The sequence below is a fragment of the Amphibalanus amphitrite genome, unplaced genomic scaffold (assembly GCF_019059575.1).
Source record: "Amphibalanus amphitrite isolate SeventyFive unplaced genomic scaffold, NRLGWU_Aamphi_draft 000101F_arrow, whole genome shotgun sequence".
Lineage (NCBI taxonomy): Eukaryota > Metazoa > Arthropoda > Thecostraca > Balanomorpha > Balanidae > Amphibalanus > Amphibalanus amphitrite.
In genome coordinates this window covers 275,761-296,677 of record NW_024881596.1, presented here as the reverse complement: position 1 = coordinate 296,677, position 20,917 = coordinate 275,761, and the positions used below count along the sequence as shown (strand labels likewise).

At 54.1% G+C, this 20,917-nt stretch overlaps 1 long non-coding RNA gene across 1 annotated transcript; it reads left to right on the top strand.

The window, feature by feature from the left end:
- The first annotated feature begins 715 nt into the window (after nucleotides 1–715).
- Nucleotides 716–20,576, top strand: LOC122380611. Its single transcript, XR_006256355.1, has 3 exons — nucleotides 716–815; nucleotides 19,753–19,917; nucleotides 20,126–20,576. It is a non-coding gene; the product is annotated as an uncharacterized LOC122380611 (long non-coding RNA).
- The last annotated feature ends 341 nt before the right edge of the window (nucleotides 20,577–20,917 follow it).

Genomic DNA, 20,917 nt, shown 5'->3' with positions numbered 1-20,917 from the left:
CGACCTTAGCCGAAAACTACTAAGAATCAACCATAAACCTAATTTGACTAAATCGCACCAAATGCGATCAAATGTTCCGTCGAGAAAACGGCTAATAAAACCACATCCTTTGAACCTTACGTAACACCCTTCAGCCCTGTACCTATAAATGTTCAAATTACAGAGTTGTGCTGCTTTTCTGCTTCAAGTGTGCCAAATTTTACCCTTTACATTGCAACTATCGTTCGAAACATTCAGACGAAGTTAAATTTGACTACTCCGATAGCGGCAAACTATTAGAACTTGGCCAATGGCCACCCATGCTAGACTTCAGGAAATTGGTTCTCTCGACCATTTGGAAACGAATATCCCCTTGAAAAATGGTGCTCAGACACTATCCACTGGTAGCTATCGGGAGCATACGTCTCGCTCGACGGGCCAGCTCGTTTTTGGATGGTCTGGAAGGGCCTGCCGTCTATGGGGCTCATTTATCATGCACTCTCGATATAATTTCTCTGCGTCCGGTTGGGAGCCGGTGCCGGGGCGGCGGCGGCGGCCGGGCGCGGGCAGGACGGTCGTTAGGAGGGACCACTCGGGCTGTGGGGGTGGTGCCAGGCCGGCAGACAGGGCGTGGCCTGCCGCCGGCGCACCGCCCCCTCCCGGCGGCCGCGCGCCGCGCCGACCGGTGACGTCACCGGTGAGCTGTGACGTCAGCGGGTGGCTGGGCGGCGGCGGCGGCAGTCGGCCGGCGGCGGGCGGGGGCGGCGGCCGCGCCGACTAGACGTTGTCAGACGGGCCGGCGCCGCGGGCGGAACGACAGGTCGGGAGCAGCTCAGGTCAGTCGGCCGACACTGGCCCAGACTTCTGATGTGTTCGTTTGCTTGTGTTTTTTTCCAGCTGCATGCCTATCGTGTTATGCATCTTATCAGCAAGCCTAGCCGCATTGTCATATTGTGGTTACGATTTTGCTTTTTCTTTCATCCAATAATAATTTTATTTGAAAATATTCATTATCAGCCTTTGCCAAAATGGCATACTAGCCATACCTAATACCGCTATAACTTATAATCAACTTGCTATATTATGTTATCCGAGTAGGTAGGCTAATTTTGCATGTTTCGTGTAGTTCGAAGTTGGAACGCAAGAATCTCCTATCATCAGACATCGCATGCAGGACATCATATGTAAGAAACTTGCTTTCCCGTTCTAACTTAATTAACACCTTTTAAAGCAGTGGTCGGCAGGTCATTCGGGGTCGTGCCCCCTTTTTGGGCGCCAGACAGGGCCATTACCCCCACCTACCAGACCCCATTGCTGACACAACTAAGTTTAGGTACTGAAATTCCATACCGTCCTGGAACTCTTTGGGTATTTGTGCATTTCCAATGCATCAAATTTAAAACATGACACTTCCTCCACAAAACATTTAATGCCTATATCCCAGTAGCGGCGGAACACCTTCAATTAAGGGGGAGAGGGGAGCACTGCCGACTTTTGGTCCCATTCTTTCCATGCAACGCCCATAGGGCTAATGTTAAAATGCAAAAATCAAAGGGTGCACGGTGCCCCAGTGCCCTCCCCGTTCCGCCGCCTATGCTATATCCCATTTAACCCTTGTACGTATAGGGGCGGCGGATGGTTTTTCGTTAAAAGCTCACGTAAAAGGCATTGGATCACGACCAAATTGTACCCTCTAGCCCATCATTTTTTTTTTTCACCAGCCCGGAAAATATCATGACCTGAGACCAGTTTTACCAACAGAAAAATAACCGCCTGCCGGAATTTTTGCCTCAAGACCGCTTCACATACGGAGCGTAAACGCGATGGGCTCGTAAGCGGATAAGGATTTACCGTTTACGATCCATATGTGAAACGATCTTTAGGCAAAAATTCCGGCAGGCGGCTATTTTTCTGTTGGTAAAACTGGCCTCTGGATCCATAATGACCGTTGGCTTATGAGCTTTTTCTGGAGATCATCTTGAGCCATAAAATCTCACTTCAAGAAGTTATAGCGGGTCCCGATTTTCTCGACACTTATCATTGCCCTCTTGAATGAGACGGAATGACCAAGGACCTTAAAAATGGGCAGCAGCGGCTTCCTATGGTCACGGGTAGCACGCTCGTCTTTTTTATCCACAGCTCCATATCAGAGTCCGAGAGGCCGCGGGGTCCGATCGACTCCTCCCCCTTACGTTAGCGGCTGTTGAAACGCCAACAGACGGGCGACGGTTAAAAGTTGCAGCTGCTTTTGAACGACTGTACGGAGGGGTGAGATGATGAGGCGAGCACGGAGCAGGTACGTGAAAATTGGTATCTAATCAATAGTGTGCTGTGCCTTTGGCCTGGGCTAATCTTTGAACCCTGGGATGCAACAGTCACGATGGCTCCATCACTGGAGCTACAAACTCTAAAAAGATAGGCTTTCTCAGAATCCCTCATTACCCCCACCGAAAGGGCTCCATTACCCCCAAAGGGGGCATGCCCCACCATTTGCCGACCCCTGTTTTAAAGTATTGGATCCTAGCTTTGTTTTTACATGATATTTGTCTGTATGTAATACTTCATAAACGCTATTCGGATTCAGAATACTGTGACATTCATTTTGATCAGCGTGGCAGGAAGTGACTTATTCTTGTGGTTTCCTCTTTACCCTTGATACGGCTCAGAGAAGGCTAGCAAAGAAACCGTAAAAAGCAGTTTGGGATCTGTGTAGACCTTACGTCCCATTTATTAGGGAATGTATACAGTTTTTGTTTTATCGCAGCAGTCCCATCGCAAGCGAGGCGCGTCTCAGCTGACGTTTTTGGCAAGCCTCCCTCTTTGGAGCCACCTGTAGAATAAGAAGCGCTCCCTCCATCCCTGTCGCCTTATTTTGCCGGCACCTCCCCATCGCCGGCGCCGCAGTCGGAGCGGGCCGCTGCACCTCCCAGTCCCCAATGCCTGTGGTCGAGGAGGGGAGAAGACCAACCCGGCGGTCCCTGCGGACCTCGCCGCGGGTCATTGGTCAGTTCCTCGACCTGTGCCTCTGCTGCTCCCCAGTGACCGCTCTTCTTTCTTTCTCTCTCTCTCTCTCTCTCTCTCTCTCTCTCTCTCTCTCTCTCTCTCTCTCTCTCTCTCTCTCTCTCTCTCTCTCTCTCTCTCCTCTCTCTCTCCTCTCTCTCCCCCTCTCTCCCCCTCTCTCTCTCTTTCTCTCTCCCTCTCTCTCTCCCTCTCTCTCTTTCTCTCCTCTTGTCCCTCAGTTTCTGTCCACCTTTCCGTCTCCTTTTCCTTTCCTTCTCTCACTGCTGTCCTCTGTCTCTTCTTGCTCCATCCCTCTCTCCCCCTCCATTCTCTGCTGACGCCATTTGTATGCAAGTGACGGAGCGAGCTCGTTCCTTCACAATAAAAATGCAATTCATGCCGGTCTCGAATTAAGCGTCATTCCTGCCACTCTGTCCTCTGAAGAGAGGCGGCGTGGCCTCTTAGCCTTCGAGCGATAGAAAGATACTAGCTTCCGTGTAGCTAGGAGAGACAGTTTTGATTATTTATCTCACAGTTAATTAGGTAACAATATTTTATCCTTACTTATTTCTTGTGGCAAGAAGTATGAACTCTATTAATACGGAATCATAGAGTCACTTACTAATTATACTGATGATAATAACTATCGTATTAAAAGTCTACGAAGTTTGCGAATGTTTTAGTATCTATGCATACCTACTCTTTGTGTGCCTCCGCTGGTTTATGGCAGCTTTATCTTTGTGGGATTAATGTTTTAGCTAACTTTTACTTCATTGCGTCTTCTTTTTGTTTTCTAGAGCTATAAACTCGTCATCCAAAGCTTATTTGACAAACATCAAGAAAACTATATCTGGCATTAAATGTGGGATATCTGAACGGATAAAAATGCTGCCGTTCGACGAGCTGAATAAACACCGAATGATCCAGAACTAAAGATAAACAGTCGATAATAGTTCCTTTAGTTTATTACCTCATTTGTCCTAGCTCAGTCTGCTTATTTGTTTGAGCCGGTCTGGAAGTAAATGAGGAGCTGAGACACGTTGATGTTCAGCTCCGGTGGCACGCCTTCTGCCTTTGAACCGAATGCCGGGCTGTATGACATCACATGTCGGCTGAGGAATTTGCGATGTGTCTCGGCTGGCAGGTACCGGCACCTCAATTTGCCACCCAAGTGAAATATTACTCTCCAAATGGTCACAAAGTACTACCGGGACGTAGTTTGATGGCAGTCAACTGCTACATGCCTTTCCAATGACATCATGCGCGGGTGAACGGTGGAGTTAGGACTGGTACGATACACGGTGCCGGGCGCAGTGTGTGTCTATGATTAGTATTCACCATCCATCGCATTACCGTCTACACTCCGTTCAGCGAAACGGCCGTATTTACCTCAGTATCTCCCCAACCGAGGGAGTGTTTGTAAACACACTGTGACTCAGCTCAGCTCATCTGTCTTCGGGTTCGTCTGAGCTTAGCCCAACACACGCGGCACGTTTGCCATTCGGGTCGACGCAGCCGACGTGCGTCGTCGCCTGTCTCTCGCGATAAAACCTGCCCGTCTGCCTCCCAGACCGCCTGCCGAACATTTATGCCGTGTAGTTGAACTTGACGGCCTTGTGTGATGCTATTCCCGACCTACTTTGGCCGCTGTGTAACCCTATGCCACCCTAGTGCCAGTTATGCCGCGACTGAATTTGATGGAATGGCAGGCTGAAAGGTCGATAGCCGACTAAAGATAATCATTTGAGCGCCGGTTCAGCCCCGGCCTCGTAAAGGTCTATTAGCTGTGGAAATATGATAACCATTGGAGGCCGTTATGACCATCAGGCGCCTAATGCGGTGTGCTATTACACATTCCCGAGTGATGAATTAATATTGATGGAGTTTATTTGCTGCCGTTGTGATATGCAAGAGGAATTGTGTTCATGCTTATGGACGGCGACTGCGGACATGCGTGAGCATTGAGCAACCGAGGTACGGCATGGCAATCGCTTAGTTGACCGCCGGTTCTGTCTGGCCTGGCTTGCTATTTATGTCCTACCTTACCCACTGTCTCAAGTTGTCTTGTTCACTGTCCTGTTCTTTGTTGTCCTGTCCTTCTTTCCCCTTATCCCTTTCAGGCCATGATCTGTCCCTCCTGCAGTCGCCTCCATAGATCTGCAACCCGCTCCATCCCTTTGGCATCCCTCTCTCTACGGGACAGCAATTGCAGTACTCAGCGTGAGACCGAGACAATCTATATGCGATCGGCTGTCACCGGCCAGCAGAGAGGAACTGTTACTACCCCGTGCACCGGCACTGGCGCCGCTCTTTGTCTCCGAGGAGATGCTTTGTCTCCCGTCGTGACCACTCATCTCCTCGTGGAGTCGACTGTTCCACCGTAAGAGTGGCTGGTTTGGGAGGCTGATTGCACAGTCAACCCCCTACCCTAGTCGAGTGGTTTGGCTCTTAGGAATGTGTCCTATCGAGGCTGGCTGTTGCCGAGGCGGGAGACCTTCTGTCTCCTTTCTAGGCCTTCTGGCTCCTGCTGAAGACATTGTCTCCTGTACAGACCTTTTGTCTCGTGTTGAAAGCTTTATCTGCTGAGCGCCTGCTCTACTGATAGCTCAGTGGACCGGTTCGCCCTCAAATGACCCAGCTGTTGCCTGGGCTGAAAGTATCGGCGGCTGGTGCTCGCCTGCCGGGCCGTAAGGAGCCATTTGCATATCAGCCACTCCAGCAGCGGCCATCAAAGTTGCGCTGTGTGGCATATTCCGCAGGGGAACGGCCCATCGGCCGGTGCGGGGCGCGCCTGGTGCCGGGGAGGGTCGGCGGGACCGGACCGGGTAGCAGACCGCTCCCGGACCCGATGAAGGTCGCTGCCGACCGCCGGAGGTCATGGTACCGCCTCAGTCGGCCAGCCGGGCCGCCAGATCCGGTATCCACCACGGGCCAGCGCCGGCTGGACGGAGGACTAGACGGTGGGGGACCGCGCCCATCGTGCCACGGACTCGTTCGACGCGCGGCCCGGTGTTCCCCCCGCTGTCTGACGAAGTGGACGATGGCGTGGGTCCAGCTCAGTTTATAGGCGATTTGTTTCAAATTGGCTCCGCGGCACAGCTCGCCGCCCGGGTCACTGCGCCACAGCGTATCATAGGTTAGAGCTGTGGACCGGGCGTTCGCCCCAGCAGCAGGGCGTGGGCCCATTGGGGAGGAGGGTTTTGAACCTGGGGACCACCAGGGTGGCACACGTGCCACGAGCAAAACACTGTACAAGATGAATGTCTCGCTAATTTATTCGACAGGCACGTGCATATGAGGTCGTTATTCCCAGCCGCGCCCCCATTTCTGTCGGGCCGCCGCTCGGCCGTGCTAATTTAACACACTGCTAATTCGTAAACTTGCCGAACGCTCCCCGTTGGCCGCTCAAGGTTTGGAGGTGCACGGGGTCGAGAGGAAAGTTCCAGAAGTTTCGGTGTGATTTTTTTTTCAAGCTCAGCTGGTTGAAAGTGTTTCTATAGACCTTAGTTTCCTGTGAGTTTTACGTCTCCAGGAACCGTCTAAAAATAGCTTCCCATTGCCGTTTAGGATATCTCGCCGACCCATAGAACCATCTACTAAACTGAAATTATTCCACCAATCTAAATAATATATTATATAAATAACTCCACGTGTGGCGGAGACCCATGACCGTAGGGCGCATCCGACCGAATGCAGTGGCTAAAGTATTTCCATAGCTGCCCACCAGTCACGACCACATTAAACCTGTGGCGGCCGACCGCTACCACCGGCCGCCGTCCACCGCGAGACAGAGCCCGCGGAGCCCGGGTTTTCCGGTGATGACGCCTCGGCCGGCGACCGGAGTCGGTTAGATCCGAACCCGGAACCGAGGGCCGTCCGGGCGGGGTGGCGACGGATCCCCACGGCCGGCCCTCGCCGCCGGCCCAGTCCGTATTTCACGTGGCATCTGATAGGAGGCGTCCTATCGACGAGCCTGTATCGGCGACGGGATCGACGGGCTGTGGTGGCGGTGTTAGCGGTGGTGGCGATCGCGGTGGCGGCGGTGGCGGTGGCGGGGAGCAGCGGCGGCGGCGATGGCGGCCAACCAGGAGGACGGTCAGTGTTTCTGACGGCACCGGCACGGGAGGTTCTCTCCGCTCGGTTCCGCTCTCCGGTAATTCCTCTGTTGCTTGGCGGTATCGAGACCAGCCTTGGTGATTGGAGTGTCGCCTGCTAGGATGCTTGGGCCGGTGAGTGACATCAGCTGACGTGGAGGACGTGACGTCATTGAACTCAACAGGATGCTGCTAATGCTGGAGGGTATAATAAGTAAGGTTGCCAAGTCCGTTTTGGTAACGGGTGAAAACCGGGCGCTAGTTAGCAGATAAATAGCCATTACAATTGTAGATTGCGGCGAACGAACTCCCAACAGCGTGCTTTCGTGCATGCAAGAGACGTATTTACCATACAGCGTGGAATGCATATGATGCAAGACAATTAATGTCTCTGCAGCATGTAAATGCTTATCCATGATAAGATCAAGGGTCTGCTATATTCAAAAGACTACCAGAAAGCAGGAGCTACCCCATTTCTGTCTTCTGATCAGCCGCCGTCGCACACTGTTTGGGAATTCCACAGACCACCAAAGCCGGCTGATATTCATTGTCAATACCGTCTTACTGTACTGCAGTAGACCATGGGAGTCTCACTGTTGTGCTTTTGGACGTTGCCCCTACTGCAGTGACAGTGAAGCTAGCTGATGATAAAGCGCAGCCTCAGCCATGCCGTGGCGGGATAGGATGTTTTATAGAGGTGGTTGTTTTTTTTTTGTGCCACCTCTTAGGATCGGCATCATAGGTGCCGACCGGTAGACTCCTGTTCCTTGGTGATTAACTTTGAGAAACCCCAAGCTCCCGATAACCCTGGTTCACCCTAGGACCCTGGCTCACCCTTGGATCCTGGCTCACCCTAGGACCCTGACTCACTCTAGAATCCTTGTTCGCCCCAGAACCCTTGGGCACTCAGGACTCTAGGACTCTGAGCGCCCGAGGACCCCCGAGCGGGCGGCGGCGGTGGCGGGTGCGTGCGCGCCGCCCGCCGTCTGGCGCGTCATCCGCCTACCGGGCCGGCGGCCAAAGGTGCCGCCCGCGTCCCCCTGGCCGAGTCATTTATCGTGATTTATAAACTGGACAGGGCTATAATTATTTCCAACGGGGAAACGTGCACGATAAATCATGATGAATAATTGTAATGGTGCGCGTGTGTAGAACAACAGTGGCAAATGGGCCCAGTGGACTCGCATGTCGCTACCCATTAGGGAGTTATACTCGTATGTAGCGCAGGCAGCGCGCAGCCCTGCATTGAACACTGGCAAGCCTGCCGTGCGACGCAAAGTGGAGCACAAACTGTTGGAGTGCAACTCGCACCTGTGGGACTCTGCACATCTGCGGTGCACACTGCACACTGCACACTGCACAGTCGTCTGTTTTCTCTGTGACGTGCGCTTCCTTTTGTAGGTCGTTTTAGCCCTTATGTTTGAGTTAGGTGTGCATTATTTCCGTCTCCCCCGGGGCTACGCACACAGCAATGGCTCGGATATGTGCACAGTGCAATGCCATGCACCGAGTGCAGTGCACCGTGACATTGCTGCCATCTGGCTGTTTGCTACTGGAATTCAAAAGAACTTCTGAAGACCGAAACATCCTTTAGTACGTCTGATGCCGCCAAAAAGCCAAAGACTGCCCGAGGCTCGTGTTGGTTCTTTCGTAAGAATGTATTGAATGGATTGTATGGATCGTACCTACACTGTCGATGCAAATAAGATCAGCTAATAATTTAATTCAGTTTAAAAGAGGCCACTGTTTTTGGGCTAGTTAAAATAACGTTCGAAATTAATTGAGGCCCAAAGCCCTCTGATAATCACGTTAACCTGTCATGCTTAATGAGGAGCATAACTTGAGTAGAACTACAGAGACATTATGTCTGCTGCTAACACCAGGCTCCGGGACGATAAAATATAATTATTGGCAATAAAACGGAAGGCTGAGATATTCTGAGTCGGCTATATTCGTTTCTAATGTTCACGAGTATCACCTGATCTGTCTTAATAAAAACTAGAGTTCCATTTAACTTGAGTTGTGCAGGGCCGGATACGGGGCCGGATTGCGTGTTGACTTCTGGGGTGGCTGAAATTATTCTGCCAGCTGCCCATGCGTCTCCATTCGAGGGTTACCTCCGGCTGGCCGTTGTCCGGGGCTGCGGTCCGTGCCGGGTTACTCTAGGGACACCCCTCGGTTCCGGTTACCAGGTCCTGTTCGCCCCACCCTGGCCACGACCGCGGCGTGCTCCGCTTCTTAAGGACGCGGTGGTCCAGTTCCGGCTCCCGCTCCGCGTGGGCGGGACCAAAGACCACTGCAGACCACACCCTGGGCCATGAATCACAATAAGCCGTCTAGATCACACGGCAACCGGTATCGCAGACGGCCCTGTGATTAACGTCACTGCTTGAACCGGGTAGTGACCATGGTAGACTCTGTTATCTGTTCGAGTACCATACTCGACCACAAGTTTGTAGCTTCAGTCGCCTCCTGACTGCCTGACAACCAGGCATTCTCTGCGCTATGACGCTGCCGCCGGATCTTTGCCGTTGAGCCTGACCGTGCAGTCAGTCTTCATAAGTCTGGTGTACTGGTGAGGCTGTGACCGAACGGACGGCTCTGGAGGGACCACGCTCGTGCCGGGCGGGTCTGCTCCGGATGCGACCGTTTGAGGACCGCTCGCTCCCCTCCTCACCCTCCCCGCCGGCTGGGGTCCGACGGGCCCCGGCACGGGCTGCAAGAGGGGCCACAAAGCTGCAGGATGGCTGCAATCCGGGCTGCAGTTGGCGCTGCACCGGGGCCAATGGCCAAATCACCGCCTGTTTAGACGATGGCCGCGTCTGCAGCGGGCTGATCCCATCTCTGGCTCCGGCTCCGGCTCCGACTCCGACCCCCAGGTCCGGCCCGGCTCTGGCTCTGGGTCCAGCCTCGGCCCTGGCCCTATTCCGGTCCACTCTTAAACAGTTTCAGCTTCGCATGATAATTTTATACAACTCATCTATTCCGTTTCCATGATAAGTGACTGAGAATGCACTGACATTTATTTCAGTAATGCAGTTACTGGGGCGCAATGACGTGATGCTCAGACATGTCCAAGAGTCGGCAGCATAGCAGAGCTTGATGCATTTCCATCGGCATCCGTATCGCATTCTCCTTTTTCATCTCCGTTTCCCTCTATTTCTCTCTTTTCCTGTATGTGGGCACCATGGGCAGGTACAGAGTGCACGGCATTCGTATGCTTTCAGCGAGATGTTGGGGTCCCACGGGAGGAATAGGAGCTGTTCGGAGGTCGCGGATTTCCCCAATGGTGGGTGGTCCTGTGACCTCTTACGCTCACTTGGCTGGCCTTTGTCGGATAAGTGTAGGGCTTTCAAGAGGTCACCACACACGCGGCTGCCATGTGAGAGTACCTACTTGGAAGCCAAACAGTCAGTTTTGCGCATGTACAGAATGGCGCATAAGTAGATGGAAGAGTCATTATGGGCTCAGGAATACAACTGGACTGGCCACTTTACGATTCGTCAGTTTCCATTCCCTTTGATCCGCAAATGTTCTTTTCCTCCGAGTTTTTGCTGATACACCGCTACCGTGCTCTCTCTGTGCAGATGATCTGCTCGCGCCGTGTATGTCAGGGAGGATCTCGATGCCGGAGCGCGCGGTGGGACAGCCCCAGCGCTCCCAGAGGCGGCTCGGTGGTGTCTGGGCGGCTGATTAATGTCTGTGTACAGCTGTGTCGCCCGGGACAGTAACAGTAGCCGGCGCGGCGGGCTGCCGTGGGAGGAGGCGGCCTGACGGACAGGTGGAACCGTCACAGGTGCTCCTCGTGCCGCCCCACCGCCGTGTGTGACGAACGGTGAGGTGTGACGCGTCACGGCGAACGGCAGACAGTCCGGCAGGTGTTTCGTGACGTCCTGAAGGGAGATGAGGCGGCGAGGACGCTTCTGGCAGGAGCTGCTCGTCTTGTGACTTGCTCCTCAGCGTCTCGGCTCCTGTATGCAGTCTTGCTCCCGTCCCGCAGTTCGACATCCCTCCCAGCTCACTGGAGTGGCTCCGGAAATGGCGTGTCTGGGCCGGAAGTGTTTCCGGCGTCGAGTCTGACTCGGAATACGGACCAATAATGAGCTGCTTCCGACCCTCGCGCTCAGTCGACACCCGAGCCGACAGACGAGGCAAGAGAGTGATGCGCCGCTCTCGGATATTCTGCCACGGTCTCTTGAAACTTTCTGCGTATATTTTCCTACCGTAGCTTCTTGCGTATGTTGACGGCCCTATCTCCCAAGGAGAATAAGCATGGTTGTGTGATCCCTTGGGCAGTCCAGGGAACGTTTCCTCGACCAACATGTCTGCTAACAAGCCCAGGGGGAGGGGTCCAGGGTCGGTCCTTTCGGTGCCGCGCTGACTCTCAGACCCTCAGTGGTCTGTGGTCAGTGGTCATTCCCCCTTTCGACCCCTGGGGAACCCCACCTCCCCAATGCCGTCCGAGCTGATTGCATGCGGTAGGGGCACTGTAAACACTACCACACCCCGCCTCTTACACAGTCTGGGATCTGTAGAACTGCCTTGCAGTAACCGGTTTCTCCCCGCCGTCCGGTCCTATGATCGGTTTGGTGGACCGGACCACGATATTCATCATGACCAGAGAAGTAACTGCCATCCTTTTGAATAAATAAGTTCGTTTGCATTCTTGTTCGTTTTATGATGCGGCATGCCAAATTTAATTCCTCTCCAATGTCTGCAGCAACAAGCTGGCACATTCTCTGGCATTGACCTTGCCGAGGTCACTAACACATCCCCGTGACCCGGACAGTGACCCCGCTGTGACCGGGTCACCGACTCCGGCGCCCGCACCTGAGGGCCTGAGGGTGTCGCCGTCGGCCGGCGAGGACGGCGACACATTTCATTTCGGTTTATGGCCGGTTTACGAGGGCGGCCGTCGGTCGGCCGGTCCACTATCAGTGCGCCAGATTGGCCGCGGCGCGCCCCTGCTCTATCAGCCGGCGACCCCGAGTCGAGCGCGCCCCGCGGACACTGATAGGACGCCGCGCGACCCGCCGTCGGCACCGGGCTGGGGTGCAGAGCTGTGAGCTAGGAGGACCACCGCCGGCACCGGCCCGGGGCGCGGAGTTCGGGGGTGAGGAAGACCAAAGGCGCCGGTTCAGGGCGCAGAGCTGTGGGCTGGTGGGCGGCCCACGGCTCAGTTTGCCCATGTTTGCCTGGCCTGGGTGGAAACGTTCGCAGTTCTCCCTATCGCTCGTCTGCTGAGTCATTTGACCTTCTGGAAGCACAAGGAGTCTGTGTGCTTAGATTAAATAAGCATACAAAACTCTGGCAGCCGCTCCATTTGTATCCCGTCGCGGAGAGTTAATGATAGCGGCCATAATTTTCCTGATGCGCCAAGGTTGTCATCTGCGGGGCTGGCCTCATCCTTGGCCGGGTGTCCCAAATTAGTTGGTGCGGCAGCGCTGTCTTGTTTGCAGAATGGTCACTATGTGTTTCACCTTTGACCCGAGGCACGCCTCCGGACGATGCGCTGGGGAGTCGGCCGGACGCCGTCCCCGGCGATCCGAGCGACCATTTGTCGTGGTCCATGTCGTCATGGAACGTGTTCCGACCGGGCTGTCCTGTTGTACCCAGTAGCGCACCGTTGGAGTGTTGCCGTGTCGTCGAGTGGAGTCCATTGAACTCCACATTCCTCGTACTCTCTTCCCAGCCTCTCCGGAGTGTTCGTCACAGCCGTGTCGCCGTTTTGTTTGGCTCGCGGTCCCGGCGTCCCGGTACACTCAGTCCGCAGGACAGACAGCGCTTGGTGACGGCGCTACTTATGGTTTTCCATCGGATGGCTGTTTTCCACAGTTGGACTGTCGGCTGTTGGCTGTCAGCTCTCAGTAGCTCGACTGCCGACTGTCGACTGTCGGCCGTTGAAAGGCTTATTGCCGACTGTTGTGAGGTAACTGTCGCGGTACGGGCTGTCAGTTACTGTGAGCTGACCAAGTCAGCCGCTGTGAGCTCTCGGCTACTGCGAGCTAACTGTCGGCTCCTGACTAGCCTAGCTGCAAACTATCAGGACTCAGGAGCGCTGAGCTGAGCCAGACCAGCCGAGACGGAGCTCCTTCAGAGGCCGTCGTCCCGCGTCGCCGTCGCATCCTGGACGCGCCGCACTAATGCACGTTGTGCCGCCGGCGACGCCGCCGAGGCGCGCCGACGCCAAAGACAATATTGACTCGCGCGCGCCCGGCCTTTCTATCTATTCTGCGGCGGCGACGGCGGCTGAGGCCTGAGGGCCAGATGTCCCTCGGTTGATGGTGACTGGTGACGCAGCGGGAGGCTGACTGGTGCTAACTGGTGCCGACTGACGTCACCACGGGGGTCTGAGCGGTGCCGGGTGGCTTCTCGGGGCTCTTAGAAACCGCAGCCTGCAGCCGGTCGGTACAAGCTGGGGTCTGTTGGCGTTTGGTTAGATCTTGATAAGGCAGGTTCTTGAAGTGAGGTTCTGTGGTTTCCAAGGTCGTCGATATTTCTGTTTACATTATGACATCATAGCCCATTTTCACTTCAAGAGAACGCTGCCGGCGATTCGTGGAAAAACGGGCTTCTGTGGCCAGGGTGTTTTATGGTGACATTAATGCGATGAACAGTAACCAGCGTATTACCGCGAATGGGCGACAATAAATTACGGGACTGCCGTAAGCCGACATGGTGTCACGTCAATGCCCAGAACTGTGACGTCTTCAGTCCATACTCTATGACGTAACATGTCAATAGCACCGTTCCATTTTGGCAACATCAAAGGCCTGTGCCGGTCCTGATGACGTCACGTGGCCTGTTCCGGCGGGACAGGAAGCCGACCTGATCGAGACACCGATGACGGTGTCGGACCGCGCCGGCCGGATGACAACGGGTGCTAATTAATGGCGCTCTGATGACGCGCGCGCGCCGGTAATGACGCCCGGTCGGCCGCGCCCGGCCGCCGCCGGAATGGCGGGTCCATTAGCCGCGCCCGCCACCTACGGGACCGGGTCGGGAAGGGACGGACGGGACGGATGGTGGTCGGTGGTCGGTATACACTATACAGGGCTAGGAATGCGGAATAGCCCTTACGGGGCTCAGCGTGCGGCTTGCGAGTCTAATTTATTGTCCTGATCGGCCGGTATCGAACTATTGGGAAGTTTGTTTCGTGTTTTACTATTGTATTAGTAAGCTGGCATAGACTCAGGCACTCAGATGCTGTAGGCAGTAGATGTTGGGATGCCCCAACATACGAGGAGATTCTCCCGTAATGTCGGGACTTCGGGAGATTGCTGGCTGATGTTGTATGATCTTGCATGTAATGAGCTCTGACCTTATTTTCTCGACTATTTTCTTGTGCTATTTTCTTGACCTTTGTCTCTGTCAGTATCTAATATTGCACTTCGCGACATGGAGTGGTTTCACAGAGCGACTTGGAGTTCCCACCGCGTCTCAGTGCGGTAACATCAGTCACCACCTCAGCCTCAGACAGCTCCATTAAAACGCCTCCACCGCACTGTGGGGTTTTTATCGATCCTAGCACGAATTTATTTATATCGCATCCTCCGCTACCTTAACTAATTTTATTTCACCTTCAAATGGTTAGGCTTAGGGTGTATGATCCCTGACAACATGGTTGGCTCTCCTGCGTGACCCCATCCCTCCCCCGCCCCCTCCCCACGGACTTAGCACTGAAGCGTTTTCGGCTAGCAATGCATCGTGGGCGTGGAAGCATTAAAAAAGTAGAACGAAACTTCAATCGTTTTAGAAGTAGATATTTGTTCATGTCTAGCCCAATCACCAAAAGGGATTTCGGGCTTAACCTTTGCACTTTGTTAGTCCTTGTACTTAAAGGAGGAGGGGGTCGCACAGACTTCTGTCCTCGACTTTTCGCAACTAACTCAAGCAAAACGTGGCGGATCACGACGAAACTTTTTATACCTTCGATTCGATCAATGCCACTCACACACCTAAAATTTCATGACCTTGACCTTAATAAAAATTTGACCTGTGACCTGTTTCACCAGACCATGTCAGGCTGGTATCGATTTGGCGCTTATCAGCGCACATTATCGGCGCGTTTTCAGTCTTGTTGTGGTTGTTAACTCTCCAAGGTATGAAATGCTGTTTGTTCTTCGCATTTTAAGGTCACGTTAAGGTCAAATCAAGGTCATTTACCGTAGATGACTTTAGTTGACTTTTTCAAGTTATAAGATTTTTCTAGATAAGTGCTTGGAGCTTATTTCGAACTTAACACCCATTTGAAGATTTAAGTAGTTTTGGTGCCTAACGGAACATGCTACGAAGCCGTCAAAGGTAATCGACGCCTACCTTCTATGGATAGCCGGCAAGACACCTACTGGTCGGGCCTGACCTGACCCGGCCTAGCATGAAAACATCATCCTTGATCAAAACTAGCTTGAAATTCGTGATTAGCACCCCAAAAACCTCCAACCTCACTTTACAAAGTTACAGCATTTTTCGATTTACCTATATCAAAGCTCTGTACTGAAGTTCAATAAGGTGAACATTGGCGGCGATAGCCAATAAAATGGACGCAGCGTTGCAAGGGTGTTGTTGTTTTGTTCAAAAAGAACATTTGACGATAGAAAAATAATGTCAACATGGTATCACCCCCTTCCTCCCTCCTCCCAGCTCCTATACTGACCGGAAACCCCCAGGCGGTGTGCTGCGGTCGGGTAACCCGCCGCGGCGCGGCCCGGCGGGGCGTAAGAAACCACGCGGCACCGTCTGCTTTGACGTCTCATAGTGACTGGTTTAGGCAAAATTCGGCAAAAAATGAGAGCTGCCCCCGATGCAGAAATTATTGGAGAACATTTTGATATATATTTCCACGCGTACCACCGCGTATCAAACTTTGTTAGGCAATAGTTTGCTTGTCAACTCTCTGAATCAAGAAGCATTTTAACATTTTTAGCATTTCGGTCAAAAATTATACATATGGATGAATTTTGGAAATTTTCGTGCATACCATCATCTTCCTTATGAGTCAAAGATAATGAAAACATGTCGCAACTATAACCTGCTGTTCAGGGAAACGAGTGAGAGGGCGTTTTATTGTAGTGTGCTTTTTCGCTGTATGCAGGTAGCACGACGCTGGTCAGGACGAAGCTACACTTTGAGAGGTTTTTTGAGGCATAAACAATCATTTTACAGACGATTTAAGGTGTGATTCGGATGCGCTGGACAATTCTACGTGGAATGAATAACAAAAAAGTGGAAATCGAAATACTTTAACTTGCCACTTAATGCGTGCTAGGATGGCATAAGTCCCCACGGTGCACCGGTTCATATAACCCTCGCAGAACCTCAGAGACCACTCAGCTCTCTCCCCACCTCCGTCACCCGCCTTTCATCGGTCACATTGTCGTTAGTGCCGCGTCACCGTCTTTAGCCCGCACCGCGCCGCCGCGGCACGGCCCCGTTCCATGGAGCCATTCTGAGTTTCTGAGGGATGGTGGCCCCGGATGTAGCCGACGTTCGGTCGAGGTGGGTCTTTTGGGCCGACATTCGGCCGTGGTGGCTCCGGCGAGGGCGACATTCAGACCCTGCAAGTTACTGCACATCTCGGTAGGGACATCAGCTCCCAGCGCTGGCATTAGTACAGAAGGAAATTTTCCCTGGCGATTTCTCCAGTTCCAGCTCTGGTATGGCTTGTGAGCGACACGCGGACCGTCGCCGGCTCCTCCCGTTCCGTCCGCCAACAGCCCGGTGACCGATCGGTCACCGGGCTGTCTACCGAGGCGCGAAGCTCTGTACAGAGAGCCGTTCAGACCCACACCGGCCCTGAGAGGCAGAATGGCGACCTCGGCGAGGACGCTGATCAGCACCGTTTGTCCCATCATCTCTGTCAGGCGGAAACGGACGCCGCGCCGTACCTTCGACCTCGGTTCTGTTCTGTTTGTCTCTCTCTCTCTCTCTCTCTCTCTCTCTCTCTCTCTCTCTCTCTCTCTCTCTCTCTCTCTCTCTCTCTCTCTCTCTCTCTCTCTCTCTCTCTCTCTCTCTCTCTCTCTCTCTCTCTCTCTCTCTCTCTCCCCGCTCTCTTTCTCTCTTTCTCTCTTTCTCCCTCTCCCGTGATGCTCTGTTCTCTATAGGTTCTCCTCACCCTCTCTGATAAGTGCTAATTATTCTGTCCTGCTAACCATTCTGCTAACTTCTAACTATTCTTTTAGTTCTTAGCTAAACTGTGTTCCAGGCCTATCCTTTCCTTTCCATATATCTGTATTACCTACCTTGGTCATTTCATCATTCCTTTACGTTGTTTTTCTTTCTTTTGCTTTTCCTATCTGTTTATCTGCTCTCCCTGTTGGCCTGCATCTCCAATTTCCATTGTGTGCAGAGGGTGGGTCCCAGTCTCGATATCAGGCTCCCTGCCGTCGATTGAGATAAGTGGGCTAAATGGACCGTCTTTGTCCGTCGGTATGTGTGTCTGTGTGCCGCCGACGCTGGATTGAGTGATGGCCGGCTCCATCTTTGGTTTCTGTGTGTGCCTGCTGCTCACGGCGCCTCCAGCACAGCCGCTCCGTCGATCCTTCATCCCAGTGCTGGTTGGAGTGTTGGCTGCTCTCCTACTGTCGACCTGCTTTGGTGGCCGCTGATTTTATACGTTGCCATAGTAGGGCAAACTCATCCGATCTCAGAAGATGCACCAGTCTACTCGACTGTTCATGGAAGCTGTTTCGAACTTTTTGAGCTTCATGCGATTTGAGTCGCTCCTACACCCGCCTCCGTCTAGCTCTGTCGCTAGGGGCTCTCCCCTCTCTTCCTTTCAGTTCTGGTGCCGACGCCGGCACCTCTGCTTGGTCGGCCTTGCGTGGGCGCCTAGATCCGGGTGGAGTCGCCCGCTACTGACACGGCGAATTGGCCGCAGCGAATCGGCGCCACCGCCGAGCGGGCCCGGCCTTCGCGGCATGACGCGGCAGCTCGCGCTGGAACGCGGACCGCCGCCTGGAACATGACCGTGGAGACCGGCGGACCAACGGCGGACCAACGGCGGTCCAACGGCGGACCAACGGCGGACCAACGGTGGTCCAACGGCGGTCCAACGGCGGTCCAACGGCGGACCAATCGCGGTCCAATGGCGGTCCAACGGCGGACCAGCTGTGGACCAATGTCGGTCCAACGGCGGTCCAACGGCGGTCCAACGGCGGTCCAACGGCGGACCAAGGGCGGACCAATGACGGCCCAACGGCGGTCCAACGGCGGACCAAGGGCAGACCGACGACGATCCAAAGCAAGTCCAATGTCTAACCAGCGGGGCACGTATTGCAGAGCAACGACAGTTCCATTGTGTACTTATCACGAGAGGGACGTCTGGGTAGAGACGGCGAGCTGAGGGCAGAGGCTGCAAGGAAGGAGAGATAGCAAAGAGTCGTGGAGTCTCGCCAGAGGAATGTGTGATGTCATAAACTGTCTCGGGAAGCGTTAAACAAGTCATATTTCTACCTTGGAGAAACATCCGCGTCTGCAGGAGCGTGCAGTCTTGTCCGCACGGTCGTTTCAGAGCTAATTGTTTGCCGCGGACCCAGATGTGATGACGTTGCTGGGGGCGTCTGTGACCAGCGGTCATTGGGTCCTGGCTCATCTCCGGTTCTCGTTGTGACCTTTCTGACTCGCTGTGCCGCTGTCTATGAGGCGACACACCGACTCATTTCAGCTATCCCCGCCCTGTGTCTCGGTGCCGCCACCGACGGCCCAGCCGGGTTAACCGTTTAATTTTGGCACGCCAGAAGTGGTGCGCCGAGGGAAATATCCGCTCTGCTGCCGGTCGCCGGTCTCCCGCCGGAAAAGTTTGACACGGCCGGCCAAGTTTCGTAAACATTATGAGCGCTTCACTAATATTACATCCCATAGTGTCAAACTTACACGCTCAGATGGCTTCACCTGTCCGATAGGCGGTGATCCGGGCGACCTGCCTTTGTTTCGAACGCTGAGCGTTTCGGTGGCGAGCTCAACGCGAGCTGGGTCTCCCCCCGGACTTCACACACAAATGGGGATTCTCCTCGCTATGCTATACGCTGCACATAAAGACCGATTTATTCGAGCCAACTGCCGTTTGGCGTTCGGCGGGCGCTCCTCGGCAGATTTAGCGGCCGAGACCGGGCCGCTGAACCGAGAGCAATTCGTCCCATTTCGCCAGTTAGCGAGTGGCTCCGATAGATGGCGGGCCGCGCGTCCTGCAGACGGCGGAAGGCAAGTCATGGAGCTCCAGTTTCCACACCATAGCGCCCGCAACGACCTGGAATAATGACCATTCAAAAATCGCTCCCGGCACATCGTCTTATTAAACTTGGCTGAGCGATAAATTATCCCAACGATGCCGTCAACGAGCACAGGAGTAATAGAGTGGAAGCTTTGCAGCCGTACTGCTGCGAGTTAGCTGGCCCGTTCGGTCTGACCCGCCTGGCCTTCGGAAGGGAAGTCGATACAAGCCATGGCCTGGTCTGGGCCTTGGCTAAAATAACATAACCCCTACGTGAGTCTGCATGAAGCAGTCCGGCCGAACACGAGTGCCCAATGCACCATACATCAATATGTATCGATCATGTTAGCAAATGAACAGACATCTTGCTAAGTGGTCTGCTGCTATGCATAGATGACTAATGCATTTGCAATGCACTTCGTTCTTTGTATCTATTTAATATCTAACCGAATATCTCTCCGTTTTCAGGTTTGGTGGCTGCTGGGAGGCGTTTACAACTAGCTGGACTTTCTGCATCATATCGACGACTGTCAAACTGGAGGTCGGCGTGGCGTCTTCCCTGCCTGGTCTAGCCGGCCTGCAAAACCGGCCAGGGCCACGGCCGCGCCCGCCCGTCAGCCCGCCCGCCCTCAGGTCAGTCTGTTGACTCGGCCGCTGGGCCTGCTGTTTGACTTTGCACATTTACGCACGTAAATATTTGCCCGTTGCTGTTTATTAGTCCAGAGCGTGTTAGAGCTGTGCGGCCGACTCGGCCACTGCAGCCGGCCCCGCTGGCGCCGCGCCCTCTCCGACAGATGACGCCGTCATCGGATGACGCAGCCGGATGACGTCTGACCGTCAGATGTCACCCGGTCGGCAGCGCCCGTCGTCCCGGTCGGACTGCGTCGGACGGGTCGCCCCAGCTGCAACCAGCGCGCGTTTGGAGGTGCCCCGACCAGGCACCATAGTCGCATGCGGCCGTGGCGGGCGCAGCGTATGATGGGCGGCATAAATCATTTCTCCGTTCCGCTGCGCTTGCAAATGCATGACTGATGAATATGGGTCTGTGTATTCGTACGTTTGTACACCCGTCATGCACTTTGGGTGCAGATTACGCTTACACAGCCAGCAATGCATGGAAACACAGTACCACAGGCGGCGGCGGGGTGGCGGTGGACAATCGGAAAGACAAGAACGCTGAACAATGTGTAGGATCAGTGTTCGCGGCACGGCGTGGGCGCACAGACTGAGCCAATAGTGTTGGAGCCACACGGCAGGTGTCGCTGCAGTGGCGCCCGCGGACAGAGAAAGTTTTTGCCGCACGACCCCGTAGGTGTCGCTCGTCAAATGCATTTCTCCGTTCCGCTGCGCTTGCAAATGCATGACTGATGAATATGGGTCTGTGTATTCGTACGTTTGTACACCCGTCATGCACTTTGGGTGCAGATTACGCCCAACACCCCGGAATGCATGTAAATGCGCCATCAATAACAATAGCGGCGCCGGTTGACTGCAGCGCGCCGAGCGACCCACTAATTGCTCGGACGGATTCGGTCGACGGTGAACAGCTCGCTGCAGGAACTTGCAGACGGCGGGGGCACAGGGTTTGGGTCCTGCAGGAGGTGGGAGGGGGCTCGAGGGGTGGGCACGGACT